General features: G+C 36.8%; 1 protein-coding gene across 2 annotated transcripts in view; it reads left to right on the forward strand.

Annotated features, from left to right (window-relative positions):
* Nucleotides 1–25,252, forward strand: part of GRXCR1 (glutaredoxin and cysteine rich domain containing 1) — a 351,235-nt gene that overhangs the window by 163,798 nt on the left and 162,185 nt on the right. The window contains exon 4 of one of the 2 annotated variants that reach the window (XR_010139668.1): nt 3,896–9,751. The exons of the other annotated variant lie outside the window; for it this stretch is intronic. The gene's annotated coding sequence lies outside the window, so the exon portion shown is untranslated. Of the gene's footprint in view, nt 1–3,895; nt 9,752–25,252 lie in introns of those variants that run through there. 2 annotated transcript variants of the gene reach the window in all.

Below are 25,252 nucleotides of genomic sequence, written 5' to 3' on the forward strand. Positions count from 1 at the left end.
AGGAATAGCACTGAATCTGTAAATTGCTTTAGATAGTATGATCATTTTAATACTATTGATTTAATGCTTTTAATGCTATGACCATTTTAATGCTATTGACACTCCATGAGCATGGAGTGTTTTTCCAATTATTTGTGCCATCTCTGATTTCTTTTGCAGTGTTTTGTAGTTCTCTAAGTAGAGATCTTTCACCTCCTTGGTTAGATGTAATCCTAGGTATTTTATTTTTTTGGTAGCTATTGTAAATGGGATTATGCTCTTGATTTGACTCTCAGCTTGAACATTATTGGCATATAGAAATACTACTGATTTTCATGCATTGATTTTGTATTCTGAAATTTTACTGAAGTTGTTTATCAATTACGGGAGCCTTTTGGTGGAATCTTTAGGGTTTCCTAAGTATAGAATCATATTGTCTGTGAGGAGAGATAGTTTGACTCCTTATTTTCCTATCTGGATGCCTTTTATTTCTTTCTCTTGCCTGATTCCTCTGGTTAGGACTTCCAGCAATATGTTGATTAGGAATGGTGAGAGTGGGCATCCTTGCCTTGTTGCAGTTCTCAAGGGGAATGCTTCTAATTTTTGCCTGCTCAGTATGATGTTGGCTATGGGTTTGTTACAGATGGCTCTTATTATTTTGAGGTATGTTCCTTCAATGCCTAGTCTGTTGAGGGTTTTTATTATGAAAGGATTTTGGATTTTATTGAAAACTTTTTTGGTGTCTACTGAGATGATCATATGTTTTTGCCTTTAATTGTGCTTATGTGAGGAATCATATTTATTGATTTGCATATGTTGAACCAGCCTTGCATTCCAGGAGTGAAGCCTATTTGATCATGGTTTGTTCAGTTTTTGATGTGCTGCTGGATTGGATTTGCTAGTATTTTGTTGAGGATTTTTTCATCTATATTCTTTGGAGATATTGGTCTGAAGTTTTCTTTTTTCTTTTGTGTTTCTGTCGGATTTTGGTATCAGGCTGATGCTAGCTTTGTAGAATGAGTTAATGGGGAGCCCCTCATCCTTGATTTTTTGGAATAGTTTCAGTAGGATTGGTACCAGTTTTTCTTTGTAAGTCTAGTAAAATGCAGCTGTGAATCCATCTGGTCAGGGCTTTTTTTTTTGTTTGTTTGGTAGGTTTTTTAAGTTACTGATTCAATTTCACTATTTGTTTTCAGTCTGTTCAGGTTTTTACTTTCTTCCTGGTTCAATCTTGGGAGGTTGTGTATATCTAGAAATTTATCAATTTCTCTTAGATTTTCTAATTTGTGTGCAAAGAGGTGCTCGGAATGTCTCTGGAGGTCTTTTGTGTTCTTGTAGGATGTTGTAATCTTTGTCATTTCTGATTGTACTTATTTGGATCTTCTCTTTTTCTTTCTTAATCTAGCTAGCTGTCTATCAATCTTGTTTACTCATTAGAAAAACTAACAGTTTCACTGAACTTTTTTATGGATTTTTGTTTCTCAATTTCATTAAGTTATTCTCTAATTTTAGTTATTTAGCATGCTAGCTTTTGGTTTCGTTTGTTCTTTCTTATTCTAGTTCCTCTAGGTACAAAGTTAGATTGTTAATTTGAGATCTTTTGAACTGCATTTTTTTTTTTGAGACAGGGTTTCACTCCTATCACCCAGACTGGAGTGCATGGAGTGCAGTGGTGTGATCTTGGTGCACTGCAACCTCCACTTCCCAGGCGCAAGTGATTCTCCTGCCTTAGCATCCTAAGTAACTGGGACTACATGCACATGCCACCAAACTCAGCTAATTCTTTTGCATTTTTTTGTAGAGATGGGGTTTCACCATATTGTCCAGGCTGGTCTTGAATTCCTGGGCTCAAGCAATCTGCCCTCCTCAGCCTCCAAAGTGCTGAGATTACAGATGTGAGCCACTGCACCTGGCCCAATATCTTTTGAACTTCTTGATGAAGTTTGAAAGCACTATAAACTTTCCTCTTAACACTGCTTTAGCTGCATTCTAAATTGACCATATGACTGAGCATATTGTCAATCTTATAATACATTCCATGTGTGCAGATGACAAAAATGTATATTATGTGGTTTTGGGATGGTATATTCTACAGATGTCCACTAGGTCTAACTGATCAAATGTCAAGTATAAGCCCAGAATTTCTTTGTTAGTTTTCTGCCTCAATGATCTCTAACACTATCAGTGGGGTGTTTAAGTCTCTCATTATTGTGGTGTGGCTGTCTGAGTCTTTTCATAGATAAAGAAGAAGTTTTTTTTATGAATCTGGGTACTCCAACATTAGGTACATATATATTTAGGATAGTTCAGTCTTCTTGTTGAATTGAACCATTTACCATTATGAAACACCCTTCTTTGTCTTTCTTAATTGTTGTTGGTTTAAATTCTGTTTTTTTTTTCTGGTATAAGAATAGCAACTCTTGCTCTTTTTTGTTTGCCTGGTAGGTCTCTCTCCATCCCTTCACTTTGAGCCTGTGTATGTCATTACATGTGAGATGGCTCTCTTGAAGACAGCAGACAGTTGGATCTCATCTTTTTATCCAGCTTGCTATTCTATGCCTTTTAAGTGGTGTGTTTTGACTGTTTACATTCAGAATTAGTGTTGATATGTAAGATTTTGATCTTGTCATCATGTTGGTAGCATGTTGTTTTGTAGACTTGATTGTGTGGTTGTTTTATAGTGTTTGTGGGCTATGAGCTTAAGTGTGTTTTTGGGGTAGCAGGTGTTATTCTTCTGTTTGCATGTTTAGCAGGAAATGTTAATTCTTTATTGCAAAGAAACTTTTAGTGTTGAGTGAAATTGTAGCATTATTTATATAAAGTTGTATCTGTTATTATTCACATTTACAGTACAGTAATATGTATAGATTTTTTATTTCAAAATGTGTGATTAATAGTATTCAAATAATTTTTTTCTTTGAACAATATTAATTTAAAAATAATTCTAGGTATTGTCATAGTTACATATTTGAACTAGGATGACCTAATTATTGTAGTCAATATTCCGGTTTCTGGAAAAGGTAAAACTGAGTTAGAAGAACTGCTTTAGCAGGCTTAGTATTGAATGTGTTACATGTAAGGCCAGACAGATATTAGAACTTAGGAAGCAGGTTAAATAACTTGATGCTTTTCCAAACAGAAATTTAAAAAATACATTTGAAAACTTTTATATAGTGGATGTGGGAGGAATATTTTTTCTAAGCAGTTAGAGCAGATACAGAATTATGTATTCATTCATTAATACTATTCAAAATATTAGTCAAACTAGTTTCTATTTTCTCTAGTTCTTATCTTTCTATCTTCTATTATAATTTTTAAATTTGGAGATATTATAGAATTATAGAATTACAAGATGACTTCTTAGAAGGAATAGTAGTATAAGTTTTCAAATTTAGCAAACTAATTTGCTTATTCTCCCAAAGCAGACCTAGGTCTGGCTTTTTTTGGTTTTAGAATCTCAGCTGATTTTATTGACATCTAACTCACTGAAATTACCTATAAGCAAAGGAAAAAATATCCTAAAAGGTAAAGTAGTGTAGTAAGGGCTATTTTGCCTTTTGACTTGGCTCTACATACCTTAATGAGTAAATTTATTCCAGTAATGCTTTTTGTCCACTAGAAATCAGTGTTGCAGGCAACCCCCTGGCTAGTTTGCCCATTGATCTAGCTCTAGATAAAAGTTACCTGTTTCATTTTACTCCTTATCTAAATCTCTTCTTCTAAATTATGTTTTGCTTCGTTCTGACTTTCGATCTCTGTTTACATTTTGCTGTTTCATTGCATGTATTTTGCTGTAAGTCATATTAAATCTTTTGTGGAGAGTGATAAGATATAAAACAAATAAATATTGGCTGTTTTAATCCCTCTTGCATTTTGCTTTTGTTTTTATCTCTTCCATCTACCCCATTGTTATCAGGATTCGGATGAGATGGTGGCCAGAATATACATCCCTGTCACCCTGCTATCCACTTCAAACACTAACTCAACCACCAACTACATCTCCAGTGGGGACAGGTGCTTGAACTGAAGAGTTTGTGATGCTGCAAGACCCTGACCCTGTCAAGCTGGAAGCTTAGGATGATTCTCAGTTCTGGGCCTGGAGGTTGGCCTGGGCTAAGGATTTGAAGTCTTTTATTCCTAAAAGGATATTGGACATCTAGGACCTATGGATCCTCAAGAGGAAAAGCCATGCCAGCCCACACATGCGATTTTTTTAAGGTATTCAATGTATTTTTCATAAGTGAACAAAGGAGGGAAGAAATACAGGAGGGAAGAAATACAAGAGGGAAGAAAGGAAGGACTAATTTTTTAATAAAAAAAATCAAGTTCTGAGATGACTTGTTTTAAAAAGATCAAAGCTTATCTTTCTGACCACTATTACCAGCTCATTTTCAATAACGTTCCCCTACACTCGCCCCTCTGTCTCTGGGGCAGAGTGGCAGTCATGTCCCACAAAGCATTTCGCCACACATGCCATTTTAGGAGAATTTGCTGATCTTCAAGCCTTCTCCCTCTGCCTATGAAAGCAGTAATCAAGTTCTTCTTAATGTTTGCTGAAGGGATTGAAGAGTCTCCAGTTTTTACATCCCTGTTTGTCAACAGTAGTACTTTCTACTACTTTCAGGTTTTCATCACTCTCAGGTACTTTATTAATTCAATATGAGAATAGACTCATGGGTATGCAAAGGAAATCACAGCCTATGGGGACCCGGTAGAGCAGTCCCCTCTTCACAGCCCATAGGCTGTGATTTCCTTTGCATACCCATGAGTCTTTTCTCATAATGAGTTAATAAAGTACCTGAGAGTGATGAGTTTTAATAAAGTACCTGAGAGTAATATATGTATATATATAGATACACACACACGCACATATAAATACACACACAAATATATATGTCTATTTATGTATACACCACACACACACATATATACACACACAAACCACACACACACACACACACATATATATATACAGAGAGAGAGAGAGAGAGAGAAAGTGCGAGAGAGAGGGGAGAGACAGAGAGAGTGTGAGAGAGTACCATCAATGGGAAAGTTTCTTGTGTAATAAAACTGTTACGGGAGACTGATGACTACCAGAATAATCATATTGCAACAAAATATTTTTTAAAGAAGGCTCAGGGAGATTCTATTATAGATTTACAGAGACTTCTAAAACTTAAGAAGTGTAATTTTTCAATTTAAAATTTGAGCAGATGAATTAAGGAGAGAAATTCACTACAGAGATTAGAATTAGCAGCCTGGAGGGTCAAGTGCAAGACACATTTCAAAACACAGAAAAATACAAAGCAAATAAAATCTCGAGGAAAAACACAAGAGATTTAGAGGACAGCATCAAGAGTTCTAAAATCTGGATAATAGGGATTCCAAAAGGAGAAAAAGGAATGGATATAAGGGAAGATAACAATTAAAAAACAAATGGGAAAAATCACAGTGGATGGAAAAAAAAAGACTTGTGTATTGCAGATTGAAAGTGCCCAGGCAGGATTGATTTTCATAATCAAGGGTTGGAGGTGAGAGATAAAGAGACAAAACAGGCTGATGGATACAGGCTTTTCATTCTGCTGACAGTCTTAACTCTAAAAACTTACATTGTGTTTTTGTCATGTGATGGAGAAACTTTGATGTTGCCTGATAGCACCACCCTTCGGTTGCACTTTAATTTTTCATGTGACGTGTCAGCCCTATTCCATTGGCTACCGCATCAACTATCATTATCTAGTGGATGAAAAAGTTGTTACATATAAGTAAAACTGCCATAGAAAGAGAGTGGCTCCTGTTATGTGAATTCTTCTGAACTGCTATGCACTGTGGTGGGTTTGGATATGTACACAAACTTGACCTGAGATCTAGGTTTGGGGTTGGGAAATATGAGCATGAATTTCTTTGCAATTAGGGAGAATTTAGCAAGTCAGAAACAATCTGGAAAGGAAGGGCGAGATGGTATAAAGCTTGGTTTTGTATCCAGTAAAAACTCCCACAGGGGGTTGTTTCAAAGATAATAATAGAAGTTAATGTCTAATGCTTGGTCTGAAATTGCATTTCTGTGCCATACACATGTTGACTCTGCTCCTCCCTCATTTTCAGTAAAATCTACCATACTTCTGATTATTAGTTTATGTATTTTAAGCAGAAAGAGGATTAATACAAGAAAAGAGGAGCTTAGAAAATAATTGGATATTTAAAAGAATAACTAGAGAGATTGAAGAAAGAGGTCTAAGTTAGGCCTTTAGAAATGTCTTGAGGGAAAATGCACAGCTGCCTCACTAGGGAAGCCACTACCTCTGAAACCTCCACTGTCACGGAACATGCCTCTCAATCCATGGAACTGAAGAATGGACACTGGAATGCTGACATAGGAAGGTCTTATAATTCCGTGACCTTCCTTGACAGCGACAATAGCTAAAGTCAGGAATGTAGTGGTCACAGTATTTGTCTACCATACCTTAATTTGCTTTTAGACTACAGCACCTGGAAGATAATTGGTGCAAAATCTGAGAGAGGCAATCCAGAGAGTGAAGCTCAGGGCTGATTTTCACAGGGCCAATGAAGTAGGAAACAGAGAGATCTAGTGTGGGTCAGGAAGATAATTCATAAACTGAAGAAATTAAGGGGAAGCAGGACCTGGGGTCAGAATGATCTAGACCCCACATCTGATCTAGGTGACAATTGTCTTTTGGTGACCTCAGTTGTGTTTAGGTGCTTTAGGGTGACTTAGGGACACGATGGTGACTCATGGCATGACTAAGCCACTTCGATCCCAACTAGTGGTAGACATTGGAAATCTGAAATCACCTCCTATTCCCTTGGACCTAAGTATTTTCAATTAAGCTCTTTAGAAATTTAATTGACTGAAGTGGCACTAAGAGAAAAGTGGAACTGATTTGCTACCCTACTTGTCAATACTTGTGAAACTAACTTAAATAGTTTCATTTAATTCAATATCACAAAGCTGTTGTTGTTTAAAACTTGATGGCGAAAATCATGTGCACTGTACACAGAGCTGCAGGCTATAAATGATATTTTATATTTATAGAATTTATTATGAGACAGTGCCTGTCTATGTATGACTATAGTTAGAAAGAGGTGGGCAAACAACAAAATGTACTAGGAAAGGGAGGGTGGGCATAGACTGTCCCTGTTTCAGTGTGATTGTACAGTCTAGTTCAACAGAGAGGATAGTCTGTAAGAATTAGCTGAACATTAGCCCCATTGAAGTAACTTAACCTAAGCACTTCTATTTTATTGTTCCACATCGTTGATGGTCTTAAAAATTTTAAACTTTCATCGTATGAAAAGAGGCATGAAGAAAGCAAACATAAATGTACTAAAAGTATGTGCTACAGACTTTCCTATATAGAATGTGTTTTATGGGTTGAATTGTGTCTCGCCAAAATTCTTATGTTGAAGTCCTAACCCGTAGTAGCTAATAATGTGAGCTTATTTGAAAACAGGGTCTTCGTCAATTTAATTAATTAAGATGAGGTCATTAGGGTGGGCCCTAATCCAACATGACTGGTGTCCTCATTCAAAAAAGGAAATGTGGATGCAGACATGCACACAGAGAGAACCCTACCTGAGATAAAGGCAGAGATTGGGGTGATGTATCTACAAGTCTAGGAACACAAAATATGACCAACAACCACCAGACACTAGGGGAGAGGCATGGAACAGGTTCTCTCTCACAGCCTTCAGAACAAATCAACCCTGCTGATGCTTCGATCTCAGACTTCCAGCCCTCAGAACTGTGAGCCAATAGAGTTTGGTTGTTTATGGCAACATTTGTGATACTTTGTTATGGTAAATTGAACAAACTAATATCAAGTATAAGACTTTTTGAAAGCATACAAAGAATACTAAATTGATAAAGTGAAAATTAAAAAGAATGAACGTAATGCCATCATGTATACTCTGCATACACCCAGAGACCAACCAATTGCACATCACCTTTCCAGATGGTAGAAAATTTGGCCACAAATTTCAATATGACTGAACCAGCTGTAAGAAATTCTATAATGTTATAAATCAATTTTAAGAGTAATTAAAAATATATTTAGCCCCCTAGGAGTGATAGGAAAAGTTTTGATTAGAAATGGAACATTTGGAGGCAGTTCTTACTGAAGGAATCTGAGGTAATAAAGGAAGACGAATCAGAAGTGGAAGGTTATTGTCATTTCAAAAAGTATAAATGGGCATATTGCTTCACTCCTGATCTAAAATGTTCCCTGTGGTATCATAATAAAAATATAATCAACTTGAAAGTAGTGTCTAGAATGAAAATTACCTGGACTGATGACATTTAGATTTTCATGGGAAATTGGGCTTGTTTCCTCCAAGTAGATATCAAAGGTAGGTTGGTTCTCACTAGTAGTGGTTCTCACTAATCCTATAAGAAAGTAATGGTTCTCACTAATCCTATAAGAAAGGGGAAATTTCAGAAGTAGGAAAGTATTTTAACTTTCCTTATCACACAGGAAAACCATGCTTATGTATTTTCTTCTTCAGAAAATTTACATGCTGGTAAAAATTACCATTTCAGTACTGTCAATAAAGGCTTATGTCTAAGTAGGAAATTGCTACATACAGAACAATATTAGGACTATTTGCTGTAATTCTAAGAAAGAAACCAAGAACTCTTGGGTAATTTGAACTAGAACTGAAAAAATCTTTTGAAATGTAATTTAAGTATTTGTATAAAAATAACTAGTAGTAGCTATCATCTGTGCAATGTTTACCATGTGCCAATAACTGTTTTAATGCCTTTTTCACTTATCTTACATATGAGATTTTTGTAAGGACCAGATGGGACATGTATATGAAAAGCTTTGGAAACTTTAAAGTTGCAAAGTTGTATGGAGTCCAATTTCAGGGCGAGAGTCCTCTGCTCACCAAAACACAAACCACAGGCTGTATTCAGAAGTTTGAATGTCTTAATCCACTCATAAATATTATTATTAAACAACCTCAATCGTTTTTAATATATTAGAAATTAATGGTGGTAAACAATGAGAATTGGAATGATCTTCTTCTTGGGAATAAGACTTGAGGATAGTATTTTGCTGGCATTGAGGCAGGGTGGGGTCCTCAGGTATACAATACTATAAGACTCATTTGCCCTGTAGGCATATTCATTTAGATGAAAGGTAAGAAATCATAAGGTATAATGTGTGCAGAATACAGTAATTTTGAGTAGTTATTTGTTAAAAATATTCTGTTAGGTTTACATGTGTGTTTGCTAAAACAAAAATGAGGTACTCAGCATAATTATTTTGAGATTCATCCAAGTCGATACCTGTATCAGTAGCTCATTTCTTTTTCTTGCTGAATAGTATTCCACTGTAAGGATAGACCACAATTATTATATTCATACACCTGTTGATGGACATTTGGATTGTTTCTAGTTTTTGGCTAACAAATAAAGCTGCTGTAAACATTCATGTGCAAGTATTTATATGAACATATGCCTTTATTTCTTTTGAATAAATATTCAGTGTTGGAATTACTGGGTTACATGGTAGGTATATATTTAATTTAAGAAACTGTCCTGGCTGGGCACGGTGGCTCATGCCTGTAATTTCAGCACTTTGGGAGGCTGAGGAGGGTGGATCACATGGTCAGGTGTTTGAGACCAGCCTGGACACCATAGTGAAACCCCGTCTCTACTAAAAATACAAAGATTAACTGGGCATGGTGGTGGGTTCCTGTAATCACAGCTACTTGGGAGGCTGAGTCAGGAGAATTGCTTAAACCCAGGAGGCAGAGGTTGCCATGAGCTAAGATTGCGCCACTGCACCCCAGCTCGGGTGGCAGTGTGAGACTCAGTTTCAAAAAAAAAAAAAAAGAAAAAGAAACTGTCCTACTATTTTTCAAAGTAGTTCTGACAACTTTTATTTCCATCAACAGACTTTCAGTTGCTCAATACCCCTGCAAATATTTGGTACGGTTTTTAATTTTAGACATTCTAAGAGGTGATTAGTAGTATCACATTATGATTTTAATTTGCATTTCCCTAATGATGGATAACGTTGAATATTGTTCATGTGCTTACCTACTATTAGTAAATTGTCTTTGGCAAAGTATAGGTTCAAATCATCCACCCATTTCTGAAAACTGGTTGTTTTCTTCTTATTATGCTATTATAGCTCATTATGCATTCTGGATAAAAGTTCTTAATCCAATATGAGATTTCCAGAGATTTCCTCCCAATGTACGGTTTGGTCTTTTCTTTCTTTTCACAATATCTTTTGCTGAGCAGAAATTCTTCACTTTGTTGAAGTCTAATTTATTATTGTTTTATGAATGGTGCTTTTGATATCTTATCTAAAAAATATGTACCCAACCCAAGGCACAGAAATCTTATCGTAAGTTTTATTTTAGAAATGTTATCGTTTGAAATTTTACATTTATATATGTGATCCATTCCTATGTTAGTTTTTGTATATGGTATGAAGTATGGATTGAAGATTTTTTTTTTGGTGTGTAAATATACAATTGTTCTAATAACATCTGTTAAAAAGACTATCCTTTCTCCACTGAATTGTGTATGAAGCTTTGTGGAAAATCAATTGACTATATATGGATTGGTCTATTTCTAGACTCTTTTCTATTCCATTGATTCATTTATCTACCTTGGAGTTAATAGTTTAGTTTCAATTATGGTAGTTTTGTAAAAAGTCTTGAAGTAAGGTAAAATACTTTGTTCCTTTTCAAAGTTATTTTTGTTATTCTAGGTCCTTCGCAGAGGTTGCAGTGATTCGAGATTGTGCCACTGTGCTCCAGCCTGTGTGACAGAGCTAGACTCTGTCTAAAAAAAAAAAAAAAAAATAGAACTTCAGCATTATTTATTTAAAGTTCTTATAAAATAAACACAATTCCTTAGTGATATCCTTTTTCTTTACTATAGCAAATTGCCTTTTGTTCCTGTGCCTATCTTCTTAAAGGGAGGATGGTTGAAAACACACCTTTAATTTTGTTTCTACTTTAATGTCTTTGCCTTAGGAAAGTTATAATATCTTTCTGTGTGTGAATGATGTGAGAATGTATAGTGAAGATGATCCTGGCATGAAGTGGTTCTCACTACTTAAAAGTTGGCTTTGCCTGTGATCTGCAGCATATGTGGGAAGATGCCTGCTGCTCTCAGAAGTAATCATGCATTGTAGGGTGCTTAAGATGAGGGGCTTAGATTTTCATAGATGGAGGAAGTAATTCCAAAGTGGACTGCATGGGAGTCTTCCTCTTAGGATATCAGGGTGTGCTGGATACTGCAAGGGTTATATTTTACAAGCACGGACTGCCTGGGTCCTGCAAATGTCAGATTCCATGAAGCTACACTTTGGTGCCTGTTCTATGGAGAAGGGTATAGAAAATTCTCAAAGCACACTTTGCCTTAGTTCAAAGTCCAGTTGTTTTGTGGGCAGCAGGTCTGCTCCCATGTTGATATTGCGATATTCATTCAGTTCTCATGTTTCCCTTTATCATCAATGTATTTGTCTCCTCTGACATTGGTTTGTATGCTACACATGGCTTGGGTCAACCTTAGCCTTCCCTAGCTCAGCTTTGGGCACTGAGATGCCACTCATTTCCTGAGCCAACATGGCATTGTAGAGACTAAAGTAGGAGATTTTAGTCCAGCAATCAGTAGAGGACAAGACAGTTTTGCTGCCAAAAGCCACAAAATTGTACAAGTCCCCACTAGACAGTGAATTGTAGCCTTACTCTACATTGTTGGCTCTCTCCATGCAATTGGGTTTCTACCTGTCTCAAGTTAATTACTTCAGTCCCTGCTAGTACTGGAGCTTAGTTCTGAATTCCTTATGTACTCTGATGGGCCTCAGAAACTGCCTAGTTCAGGCCTACCTTTTGCTACTTGTTAGCTTTCTCCTTAGTATTTGTGGCTGAAAACAATCTCCCATTTTCTGGGGCACCTGATGGAGTCTGTTACTAAAGAATGATGATTCAGAATCCTGACCCAGTCCTCTCCCTTACGTCACCCTAGCCTTGCATTTAAAATGACCCCTGCCTGGACTTTTCTGCTGCTGGGCCCACCTGCTCCACTCTTCATTGGATATAGGCATCGTTGAATGTCAGATGAATTTGTCACACACTTCTGGAGGCTGATTACTCCTCTTGGTCTGCTTTCTCCAACCCTGATGCTGTCCATTCCTAGTTTTGTATCTTTATCCCTTCCTCTCTCCTCTCCTCAACAGGTCCCTTGTTTGAGCCAGCCTGAATAATGACATTCTTCCTCGGTCTTGACCTTTTCCTTGGCCTCTATCAGGCTTTACTTTCATTCTTGTCTTTCCAAATAAAAGCACATAAAAGCTTTGCATTGTAATTGGAGAAGGGAGAAAGACAAATGACTGGGTGAATTTGGAGAGCCAGATGCTGTGGAGCCCAGCAGGTGTGGAATGGAAGGGAAAATAATAGATAAACAGGTGACCAGCATTTATCAGGAGAAACTAATAGGAAAGAGGATCTACAACAATAGTTATAGCCTTAGGTGACTATATATCCAACAGTGAACAGGGCAGAGCAATAAAGTGAACTTAAAACTTAACCTAAGCATGTAAATATGATCTCATAGGCACTATCGAGAATTGATACCATGAACCAGTGATAATGGAAGAGTGTCTCCACTAAAGCCAGTCTTAGTTTGGGTGATGTCGCTAGCTATTTTTGTGACCACCCTGATTTTCTCCTTTGAAAATGGATGTGACTAAATTTCACCTCCAAGTTCCTTTCTAGTTCTGATATTTTATGAGCATTTTCCACAGCCCATTCTCACAACTGGGCCAGTACATTATCAGTTTAGCCAAGTGATTTTTTTAAAGGCTTTATAGGTGCAAATGTTCCAGAAATGGAAAACAAATTATGGTTGTTGGGGATGATGGTATATGAAACCAGCCACATAAATTGTAAAAGAGTAGTTATTGCTCTGTAGTATTTAATTTCTGGTTTCATAAATATCACAACATTTTGGCATCCAGCTTATGAAAGGTCTACCACTATCAAGTGAATTTGTGCTGCCATTCTCCACTCTGGGGAATTTTATTTTATTCCATGTGATACTTCCAAAAGGTTCTTAAGAGATATTTGAATGAAACCTTCTTATTGCACAGAGGTCATGGGCAAGTGCTGGTCATAGATAAAGGAAACATTAAGGATAAGAGCCATTTTCTAGTGATGGGAGCAAAAACCTTACCCCAGCCAGACATTTGAGAGAAAGGAACATTAAAGAGTTGATTTTTCAGTTCTGACACCATGAGGTCTATAAGCTGAAATGCAAGATTCAACCATTTGAATCCCAGCTCTGCTTTAATGATTTTGAGTAAAGTATTAATGGCTCTAAACCTCAGTTTTCTTATATATAAAATGAGGACAATGTTAGACATTACCTGGCCTTATTTTAGGACTAAAAGAGATAGCATATGGAGTATTACTTTTGTATATAGGAAATTACAAAATGTGACTTTTATTATTGTTGTTTATTATTATTTATGAAACATCCAGAATGGAGATTATTCAGTAAGAAGTACACCTATACAGGCTGGAATGAGTTTCTCACTTCAACTTAACACAAAGTATCCAGGTTCTAATCTTCAATTAGACTTCAAAATGTAATATTATAACATTTGACTTCTGAAAAATTAAGAAAAATTAAGAAAAATGTGGTTCACAAATAAAAGGGGCCAGGTGCGGTGGCTCACGCCTGTAATCCCAGCACTTTGGGAGGCTGAGGCGGGTGGATCAAGATGTCAAGAGATCGAGACCATCCTGGCCAACATGGCGAAACCCCGTCTCTACTGAAAAAATACAAAAATTAGCTGGGCATGGTGGCATGTGCCTGTAGTCCCAGCCACTTGGGAGGCTGAGGCAGGACAATTGCTTGAACCTGGGAGGCAGAGCTTGCAGTGAGCTGAGATAGCACCATTGCACTCCAGCCTGGTGACAGAGCGAGAGTCCGTCTCAAAAAAAAAAAAAGTAAAAAATAAATAAATAAAATATAAAATAAATAAATAAATAAATAACAAGAATATTTTGACAAAGTAGTAAACAGCTAAACTGTCTAAATAAGCTCTGAGAATGGAATATACTTTTGTATCTTTCCAGTATGAGAAGCAACTTCTCAGTCGCATGTTCCAGCTATGGTATTCTGTGTAAAATAACAACAAAAAAATTAGTAGGAACATTTCTATTTTAAAAACTCCTATTTATTGAACAGTAAGTTGCCACTACTGAGCTTTTAATTTGCCCTCCCACCTACTTTTTATTTGTAAATGGAATAGATAATTAATAAAATCGGTAAAAACATCTATTTGGACAAATGATGCTTTTGAATACACATATGCTAAGTTATAGCTATATATCCTTCTTATATAGAAAATGAGAAATCCCAGCAGCATATGCGGAATATTAACTCTTGAGAAGGAAATACTTGAGTTGTTTTCTAATCTATTGCCTAGCTTGGGAAAAAAATAAAAATGACTTATATGTTATGGTTATTTACAGGTATGCAATAAATCCATATTTATAGATGTTGAAAAAACATATTTTTGTGTAATGGGACTACTATCCAGTTTTCTTTCCACTGATGATGGAACTAAGAAAAGCAGTAAATCATTTTTCTTTAAGTGTGCAAGTGACATATCTATTTAGATTTATTTTTTCCTCAATAAAGAGTTTTCTTCAACATTCAGGGGAATTATAACAGCAGTAAGTGTGATTAATTTTTGGCAGATGCTCTCCCTGACCTTCTATGTCTGTTAGGCTTCATATCTACCTAATTTCCGCATTCTTCTTTACTTCATTGATCTCTGTAATGCTGTCTGTCAAATTATACTAGAAGTTTCTAGAGGGCAGGAGCTTATGGAGTTTTGAATCTCTCCTATTTAGCATGGCATGAGCTCCATATAATGAGTTGAATTAACAGTTGCAAAAATGAACAGAACAAGCGTCTTGGAGGAGAGGCAGGAGGGGTACGCAGGTCCCTGGAGGGATGCTGTTAACAGACATGAGATCAGAATTTCCGTTTGGATGAGACGTAATGGGAAGGGAGGTATTTGAGAATCTTAAAGTACCCCAGATGGCCTGGGTTAGGGTTTAGGCCCAACTTAACCCATTTTCCAAATTCTGCTAAGGCTGGAGTGGTCTGGGAGAAATAGAAGATAAATTAGTTCAACCGTTCTCAGTAAGGAAAGCACTGCCCCCTGGAGGTTATTCTGGAAATTGTCAGCATGTTTTGGGTAGGTGATTGTGGGAGGGGTGTGTTACCACTATGATGTAGTAAAGTAGGATCTAGGCATTTTAGATGTCCTGTCATGTGTGGAAGAGCCCTGGAGAGTAAATAGATATGCTGTAACCTGTAAAATTCTCATGTTAGCCTAGAAATGAACTCCATCTGACATATAAATACAAAGTGTTTACAACATGTAAATTAAAAGAAGAGTATAGCATTTTTTTTGTTCAGCAATTTACCAAAAGTTATTCATCATTTCAGAAAATCATGTCACTGATTGCAGACTGCAATGTTGGTCATGCAATTGAGCAGTTGACATGACACACCTGTTAATTTGCATGGGTGCCAGTTTGCAAACCATGAGAGTTTGCCTGTCATATCCAGTAATGAGTGGTTCTTTGTACTGGTGAAGGCATCAGGCCACTATAATACATTTTCCAGTGTAAGGCAAGTCTAAGTGCTTACATAATGAAATATATAAGGTATATTAATTTGCTAGGGCTGCCATAACAAAATACTACAGACCGATGGCTGAAACAGAAAATTCTATTTCTTACAGTTTTTGAAGCTGGAAGTCCAAAATCAAGGTGCCTACAGGGTTGATTTCTTCTAAGGCTTCTCTCCTTGGCTTATAGATGGCCACCCTCTCATTGTGTGGTCACATGGTTGTCTCTGTGCATGCACATGTCTAGTGTCTCTCTATCTCTGTCCTAATCCCGGTTTTTGTGGGGACACCCATTATATTGGGTTAGGGCCCACTTTAAATACCCTATTTTAATATACCTCTTTAAAGACCTTATCATCAAATGTGGCCACAGTCTGGATACTTAGGGTTAGAGCTTCAACTTATGCATTTTTTAGTCGGGGGAGGCGGGGGTCATAATTCAGCCAAAAATATATGGCTTCTTATAAATTAGTATTCATTTATTTCTTCTTCATGGTAAACTTAGAGTGTTAGATTGTGTTTTTGTGTGAAGGTAGGTTATATAGTTCCAAGATTCCTTTACAGAATCTCTTTGCTAGAAATGGTTTCATTCTTTTTCAGATTTTAGAAAGCTAATGAAGTGCATATACCTGATATGGTTTGGCTGTGTCCCCACTTAAATCTCATCTTGAATTGTAGTTCCCATAATCCTCACATGTCATGGGAGGGACCCGCTGGGAGGTAATTGAGTCACGGGGGTGGTTACCTTCATGCTGTTCTTGTGATAGTGAGTTCTCATGAGGTCTGATGGTTTTATAAGGGACTTTTCCCCTTTTGTTTGGCACTGCTTCCTGTCATCATGTGAAGAAGGATGTGTTTGCTTTCCCTTCCACCATGATTGTAAGTTTCAAAAGGCCTCTCCAGCCATGCTGAACTATGTGTCAATTAAACCTCTTTCCTTTATAAGTTACCCATTCTTGGGTATCTTTATTGGCTGCGTGAGAATGGACTAATACAATACCTAATATAATGTAACGCTCAGTGGAATATGGGAGCACCCTGTAACCAAACACATTGAATTTGCTGTAGCAAATATTTACAAGTAGGTGGGATAAAGAGAATAAATTGCCCCCATCAGTTCAGCTGAGGAGACGCAGTGACGTGAGGTTTAGCACCAAACTTAGATAAAAGTTTTCAGTTTTCAGAGCTTATCGGGCTTTAGAATTACAGAGAAGAAACTGTGAAAAAAGTGTTATTAATGTGTAGATGGAATATAGTGTCTATGCAGTTCTTTTCAGAATAGTAAAAAGAGATATTAAAATATTTGGTGTAACAGAGGATTTTGGTTGTGATACAGTTAGGAACCATTGATACAGTTGAAGAAACTCAGACTTTTGAATAACTATATGCAGTGAATCATTGACTGAGTTATGACCTAGACTTAGGGTCTGAAATGGTTCTCTGAGGTGAGAGCTCATTTGTAAAATATTGAAATGTACAAGTTGGGCTATTTATCTTTACCTACTTTTACAATAAGGGATTGCTTTCAGGGCCACTGATATGTGCTTTGTTGATATGAGAATGTTATTTAGTTCTCTAAAAAAATGAAACATAAAGCAATAGTCAAAAAAGCCAGTGAGCTCTGCAGATTGTCAAAAGGAGGTTTTGTCCTTTTCCATTTTCCATAAAAGCCCAGCTGTGCCACCTTCTAAAACTGGAACTTGTTCATATGCTCACCAGGTGCCAGGGAATAAAAATCAGAAGTGGAGAAAGCTGAAACAAGATGTTTCACAAATAGAAAGAGAAAATGGGAATAGGGAATGAGGTAAATGAAAAGGTAAAAGAGAAAAAACAATCTAGCCATATGGAAACACTTTGATGGGTAAAGTGCACTTAGAAGTTTATTAAGCAGGGTGAATTTATTGGATAAGAAACAATCATTAATCCACTTAATTGTTTTAGTTGGGTTTGCTGCTCTTGGTTCATCCACTCAAAGTCTCTGGCTTATATTTTTACATTTAACAACATAGGAGCCAGAGCCAGTGAGTATGGAAATTTGGAATAAACCCAGATCTACCAATTCTGAGTGCAGTTCTCTTTTTGCAAGGAAGATTGGGCTTAAGTGGATACTCTGAGAATAAGGAGAAAGGACATACCTGAGATTGTTTACAAGGGAGCACCAGGGAGTTTAAGCCTGAATGATGTGTTATACTAAGAAAGGGGTGAATTTTGGTGAATTTTCCTCAGTTGGGGTTGTTGGTTGTAAGCAACAGAAAGCTATTCAAATCAGGTTAAGTAAAGAGGGGTATTAACTAGGGGTATACAAGGCAGGACATAATGCCAGAACATAATGCCAGGACTCATAAGGAGTCAAGAGCTGGAAATCCCAGGAATCAAAGCAGCAGTTTTCTCCATCTGGTTTTCTGTTCTAATTACATGTAATTTGATGGGTCATCCAAAGGGCAGGATTATATGACCCACTGCCCACTTGGTAGAGCTGCTGGAACAGATCTGTGAAGAGACATGGCTAAGGCAAGCAAATTGAAAATATACCTGGTAAAAAATATCATAGATAAGGCATTCTATTGACTATGTGGAAGATGGTGGATCCAGAGCAGGTTGGCAGAAATACATCAAGACAACAAATTGGTGAAAACATAGTGCTTTGTTGCAATATCAAAGCATTTTAAGAAAAGATTGGGTATGGACTTAGTCAATTAAATTTATTATTATTTCACTGGATAATTAAAATTAATATTAATCTTTAGAAAGGCAATTTGTCTAATTCCTTCATTTTTAGAATTCATTCAACACTTTTGGAACATCTTCCAGGTGCCAGTCACTGCTGGGATGTGGCATTTATCAAAATTGTTTAAGTCTTTGTTTCAGTGCAGCTTGCATTCCAGTGGGGGGATGCAGACCATAAGACACAAAGACATGTGAAATATGAAGAATAATACATCAGTTTAAGGGAAATAATGACAGAGGAATATGATTTTATCTATTTTCAGGGGAAGGCAGTAGTGATATGTAGAGTGATGATATAATGGGGATATTTTGAGTATGAAAGCAAGCACTGTTGAGTAATTTCTCTGGGATAACAGGCATCATTTGGGACTTCCACGGGCAACCTGTAATGCATGGTCCCCCTCCAAAGAGTGTGGCTTTTGAGCAGGGACCAGGAGACACTGGATAGCAGAAGGTGTGTTTATCTGAGGCAAAGTGGTCCAGGAAGAGGGAATGCTTGAACCATTCTGCCTGCACTGGGCATTGGATATTTGTAATTTTATAATTGTTAAAACAAGGAGAGGATATCACCATGGTGTTGCCTTTCCTAGGAATGCCACCTCAAGGACGAGTCTTATGAGGACCTTCCGGACTGCCCTGTTGGAGCCTGACCACTGATGCAGGTGATAGTTCATAGGAGTAGAAGCCTTGCTGGTCAATTGGCAGCCTTTTCCAAACTATATTCAGAGAGAGATGGCTTCATGAGGAGGTTGCTTTTAAAAAGGCTGGGCTCAATTGTGGCTCTATGTTGAGAATCACTTTCCGTCTAGTGACTTGGCTTGACCAAATCAGGATGGCGTCTGTGGGATAACTGCTGCCTCTCTTTTCTGGGTGTTCCAATTCCCGTACAAGGGAGATTCTGCTTCTAGGTGCCCTCCTGGTGTCCTCAAACAGCTTTGGGTGCTCACCCTGCTGCTGTTGGGTGTCATGATTCATCTTATTGAGCATCCTCTGGCTGCTTTCCTGTTGCCTCCTGCTCTACATGTACCCTGCTCAGCCCAGTAAGATCATATTCTGTCAAGAAACTGACTCTGGAGTTAGAAGGCTGGGGATCCTAGCAGTTTGGCTCCTCCTCCTCCTCCTCTTCATCACCATAAAGCACCTGTGGGCACAAGATATTGTGGCACGTGACAAAAACAGCAACATTTTAAGATTCATAATCATTATTCATGGGGCATGATTTTACCAGATATTTCCTTACTTACCTGTGAGATGGGTATATGCTATTAGGTGGATCTGTGTGAAGTTACTTAGGCTCTATCATTTTGACCTATAGAAATCACAATTTTCTATAATTAGACCTAATATGTTTTAGGCAAAGAAAGGGAAGTTCAGGGGAAACTTGTCAAAGTCCAACATCCGGACTCAGAGCCAGTATTTTAATGCAAGAGAGTTGGCTCCTGAGTTCATGGTTCTTCCACTGTGCCTCACAGACTAGATGCTGTATAAAGTAGATTAATTGGTTCTGTCTTTGGAAAGCTTTCAGACTGGAACACACAAAGCAGAGAGCTTCGTGGAACCTATAGAATTCTGTAATCCTGCAAAACACTGACCCAGTGCTGGAATATCTGGAATAGAGGATGAGATCATAACACCCAAGCTGTGAACACTAAGAAAGCACTGTGAGGTTGGGAATCAAGAAGAGAAATTAACAGAATAGTCAAATGAGAGTCTGGATAAGAAGAACTGAAAGGACAATGCTGTGGTCTGGATGTGAAACAGAAGGCTGCTCGAAGCTGAGCATCAGTTCTCAATGAAGGTTCATTAAATCCCAAGTCTCTCAAGATGTCTAGAGATAAGTAGGCTGGGAAACTGCCTTTTACTAGCATGGGACTGGAATCAATAATGGGAATGAGATCAGGAACCAAGGAATCTCTCTTTGTGCTGCCACTGCCCCCTAAACACTGCTTCTGTTTTCCTCTAGATGTGTGCATCTCCTTTTTCCTCTATTTACAAACAACTTTCTCAGTTTATCCATGTACATAGTGGAAAATTATCACTCCAGGAAAGTCCCTACATTCTAGTTGCCCACAAAGACTGATGAAAATCACTGCATCTCAATTAGTAATTCCCTGGAGAGACAAGCGAATTGATCAGGACATGGTCAGATGTTCCCGGAGGTCAAGGTAGGTTCTGTGACCTCTGGCTACGTATCTGGTGATGATATATGCAGATACTCTCAGGAGGGGACTTGGTACAGGAGGCAAATTGACGTGTTTGCTAATTGGTATTAAGCCAAATTGGGAAGCTAGAGATTTTGGTTTCATGCTTCTGTTCTTTTCTGGTGTCTGAGGTTATTCAGGAATCATCACAGCCTACTCCAATGTGTTTGGCTGCCAACATTATCACCTCTTTGAAAACTATTTTTTTCTCTCATTAAGAAGTTTTGTGAGTGATCATTTTGCAAAACTGACTTTTTCAGATTCTGCTTTTACCACCTGATGTGTAAGACACAGCATATGAGAGCTATTTGGAAACTAAAGCAGAAAACGAATGCCAAATCTCACGATCATAACTTTATGATGAGTTGAATGCCACCTGGATAATGTAGTAGAAAATGCTTCTTAAGATCTTCGTCTCAACTGTGCTTAGTCATCTTCTAGATTGTAGGACATCGCTTGATGATCTTTGCAAATTTCTATCAGAAATAAGAAACCCAAATGAAGGAATAAACTTCAAGTTGACAGCCCAGTTTCTGTGACCTCTCATTGACACTTCTTTGGAGTGTATGTCCTGTGCAGGCTGGGCCTGGGCAGTCTTTGATCTATTTTGAACAGATGCCTGTAACAAAAAGTTAGCTGGGCTTTAGGGAGAGCTAATGTCCCCACAGGCTGTAGAATGTTATTAGGGCTTGATTGCAATCTCCTGACATGATAGAACTGAATTAAAGAACAGGAACTGCCTGCTTGGCAGCTCTGAGAGCAATTGGAAAGCTCAGAGAAGGCACAAGCATTAAGGAAGAAGGAACACTGACAGAAGCTGGGCAGGCAGAAAGGGCTCTTTAATTCAAAGGGGTGGATGTTAATTAATTTATTTTGGGTGAGGGAGATCTGATTTCTAAGCTAGACTACAAGCTGTTGCCAGTGTAGTTGAGGACAATGTCCTAACAGCTGCAGGAATATCATGCATCGTCTGGATGGCTGACCTCATATCATATCCATCTTCCTGTGTCCAGATTAACCATGCACTGGCAATTGGACCTGAGCAGCTCATTTTTCTTACCCTTCAATGTTACTTTTATTTTACGTGTCTGTCTAGCTGCTTATCTCTGCTCCTAGCTCCACCAAAAATTTCCTTGGAGCCTCAAAACTATCCATGGCAAGTGAAAAGAAAAACAAACATAAATGAATTGGAAATTGTCACTCCTGCTAGAATTACATGATTTTAAATACATGAAGTCTTAGCTTCCTATACTTTTAAGATAGGTCAAACGCTATCCAGAAAAAAAGGCTAGGCATTAAAATACACTAAAGAAAATGTCAGGCTTATGGTGTCCTGATTTCCTGTCTTGTCCTCTGCTCTTTCACTGCTGAAGATTATTTTCCCTCAATTCCATTGTTTCACCTAACAAAGGACATGTCTAATGATTTCCTCCCACGTGCAGTTCTACAGAGGCATTTATTATAGTAATTAATTTTTCAAGGCAAAAAAGAGTGTGATGTATTATGAAATACAAACAGAAGTGAACAAAAGTTTTTGAGTGATCTTCCAAAGTATTTTGATGTAGTGGAAAGAGCACTATCTTTGGGTATAAAAAATTTGGTTGAAGCAAGTCACTTAAAAATCTAAGCAATCTTGTACATGTTTGTTAAAAGTCATCAATCTGTGGCCTTAAAAGGGTGAATTTTAATGTATGTGAATTATACTTATGTGACTAGAAAAACCTAAGGAACAACTATGCTTTGTTCATTAAATATAAAAATAATACATGCTCATTTGAAAATACAGAAAAGTACAAAAAAGCAAAACCTAACCATAACACTGCAACCACAGGTAATCACATATTTATTTTCTGAGCACAGTGGGGTGAACTAATTGTACTCTACTGTTCATGGAAAACTATCATTTCTGGTCCATGGAAATCCCCCTGTTGTCTTTCACTCTTTATTCTTACTCCTATTTCTCTTCTCTATTTTATATATATCTACTGGATATATATTTGACTTATATTACCCTTGTAGAATATGTGGTATTGCTTCATGCATGAATCTCTTTTTATTCTATGTAAATGATATGTTATTACCTATAGAACCCATTCTATTTTGAAATTATTTTATTCAATAAAAAGTATTAAGGATTTATCTGGGTTTGTGTAAATTTAGTTTATTGAGTCCCATTTCTACAAAGCAATTTACAAATATGTTGTTTACCAGGTTCCCACAACCCCACACAATATTGAAACAAGTATCTTCATACGTGTCCCCTCATGGTTTTGTGAGAAAACTTCTTTGGGTTACATACCCAGGAGTGGGATTGCTGGGTCATGGATCCAGAATGTCTATATCAGTGTACAAGCCCATCAGTAATTTGGGAAGATTCTCCATTCTCTGACACTTAGGTATTTAATTGGCTTTCTCTATGTATTAAAAACAAATTTTCCTTTTATATAATTTACTTATAAAGCTGTTTTACTATGGACATTTCTTCATGTTTTAAAATAGCATTCTAATGTCTATATTTAAAGCCAGACATTCATTATTGTACTGTCATCATTTGTTTTACTGAGATCCTTTTTGTTATATTTAGGTAAAACATACTTCTAATATAGGACACAGACAAGACTCCAGTAAAGCAGTATAATTATCAAATTAATAATTAAATAATCCACTGATACTTGAACATGAATAGGGATCCACTTTTCACTGATCTTGGAGCATTTCTAAGTACAACTCTTTAGTTAGAAGAAACTAATGAAATGTTGAATGAAAAGATAAATGATTCAATAAATAAAATGATGAACTGACAGGAAATGAAAACTTGACTTCTAGAGCAATTATGTACTACGACAGTCATGTTGCTGGGCACACATTTAGTCAATGGAAGTAAAAAACAGCTATGAGGAATATCATGTCTCTTATGCAGAGGGAGACCAAACTTAAATGTCTAGACTCATTAGCCAGAATTACCTTAGAATAGCATAGAATTTTAAAAATAAAATCCTTCAGTTTTAGCAATATGCTTACTTTTCACATGCTAAACCTCCTTGCAGGTTTCCTTATGCAGTTTAGGGGACTTAAGCCAATATTTACACTCCATTCCATTCCACAGTGATTCAATATTTTCAGGTGTTTGATGTACACATTGATTATTCATCCCTTCTCTTATGCCATCTCTGATACAAATCTTTAAGGGCTAGGATGACACTTTTAGATCTCAATGATTTTCCAGAAATTGACTTTGGAGAATTCAATATTGACATGTTGAGCAAGATAGATCTATGAAGAAGGATTTATTTTAGCATACACAAATTAAATAGATTCATACACTTAGATTAAGAATTGTTCTTTAAAAGAGTCTTTAACATTTAACTTCAAAATTTTCTATGATATAGAGTACAAAGTAATATATATAAAAGGAATTCCAAAAACTCAAGTGTATGAAACAAACAAGATGAGGGTGTTAACTATAATTCCTTTCTAAAATGTAACTCTCTGCACTTGTTTGAAATTTAGACTTTTATGGGGGATGAGAAACTTCTGAAAAAGATGAAATAAGCTTCCATGAAAATATTATTTTTTGATGATAGGTTATAATTTGCTATGCACTGTGCTTTGCATCAGAATAATATAATTTATTTATGAAGGGCAATTACCTTCCTTAAGAAGGGAGCTGAAAGCAGACTATAGACTAGGAAACATCTCATTCTTTTACTGTGTACTTACTTGGAACAAAGATAATTATTTTCTCTGAAGAAACACTCTTTTTAGAATACCACTATTATACACACAAATGATTCAAAGTAGGCTTACAAACTTTGGGAGGTTAAAATATTCATGTTCAAATAGTTCTGTGTTGGTATTTGAACTGCACACTAACCTGAAGAGGAAAAAGCTGAGCAGGCCACTTTTTGATTGGGCGAGAAGTGACTTTCTTCATATACATATGGGCAGGGCCCAGGGCAATGCTAGGTACATGAAATGTGCTTAAAACATGTATGCTGAATAAATTAATGGGATGATAAATTAAACAGTTGCAATTGTAAAGGGAAAAGTGAAAGAATAAAGATGAAGATTGATTTTCTGACTTTTTGAAAAGCTATTGGCATTCAACTTCAAGTCAAATGCTCCGTTAATATAGGACACAGACTGGCAGGAATAACATAATAACTGGGACTAATTTTATCTTGTGGTGCCTCACTTTCACCAATCTTGAAAGTGAATATGTTAATATTTATCTTCTATCTTTATTTTTCCTATGTCTCCTTTTCTCTAGTTGTTTCATAACATAATTTATTTTTGTGTTGCTATATAAGCTACCTCATATGCATTTTTGTAGGCTTCTTTTAATCCCTATTGGAATGGGGTAGAGTAAATATGAATATAAATAATCATAGCTGTTTTGTTTTAAATTAGTTCCCCTATAAGTAAGACTTCATAAACTCTTTGTAAACAAACATTTATAGACATGTATGAAAGTTCATTATTAACACTCTCTCTGCGTATTGCTTAGCACTATTTTAAGTAAAATATAAGGTTAGTCCCCCCATTGTAAGTCCACAGCTAATGTGATCCTGGAGATCCTCATTCTGTTGGTCCATATTAGTGTTAGTATGTGACTCAAACATTTAGTGCCAGTTTTCCCATCTGTAA

Source organism: Pongo abelii, chromosome 3 (genome assembly GCF_028885655.2).
Source record: "Pongo abelii isolate AG06213 chromosome 3, NHGRI_mPonAbe1-v2.0_pri, whole genome shotgun sequence".
NCBI classification, from domain to species: Eukaryota; Metazoa; Chordata; class Mammalia; order Primates; family Hominidae; genus Pongo; species Pongo abelii.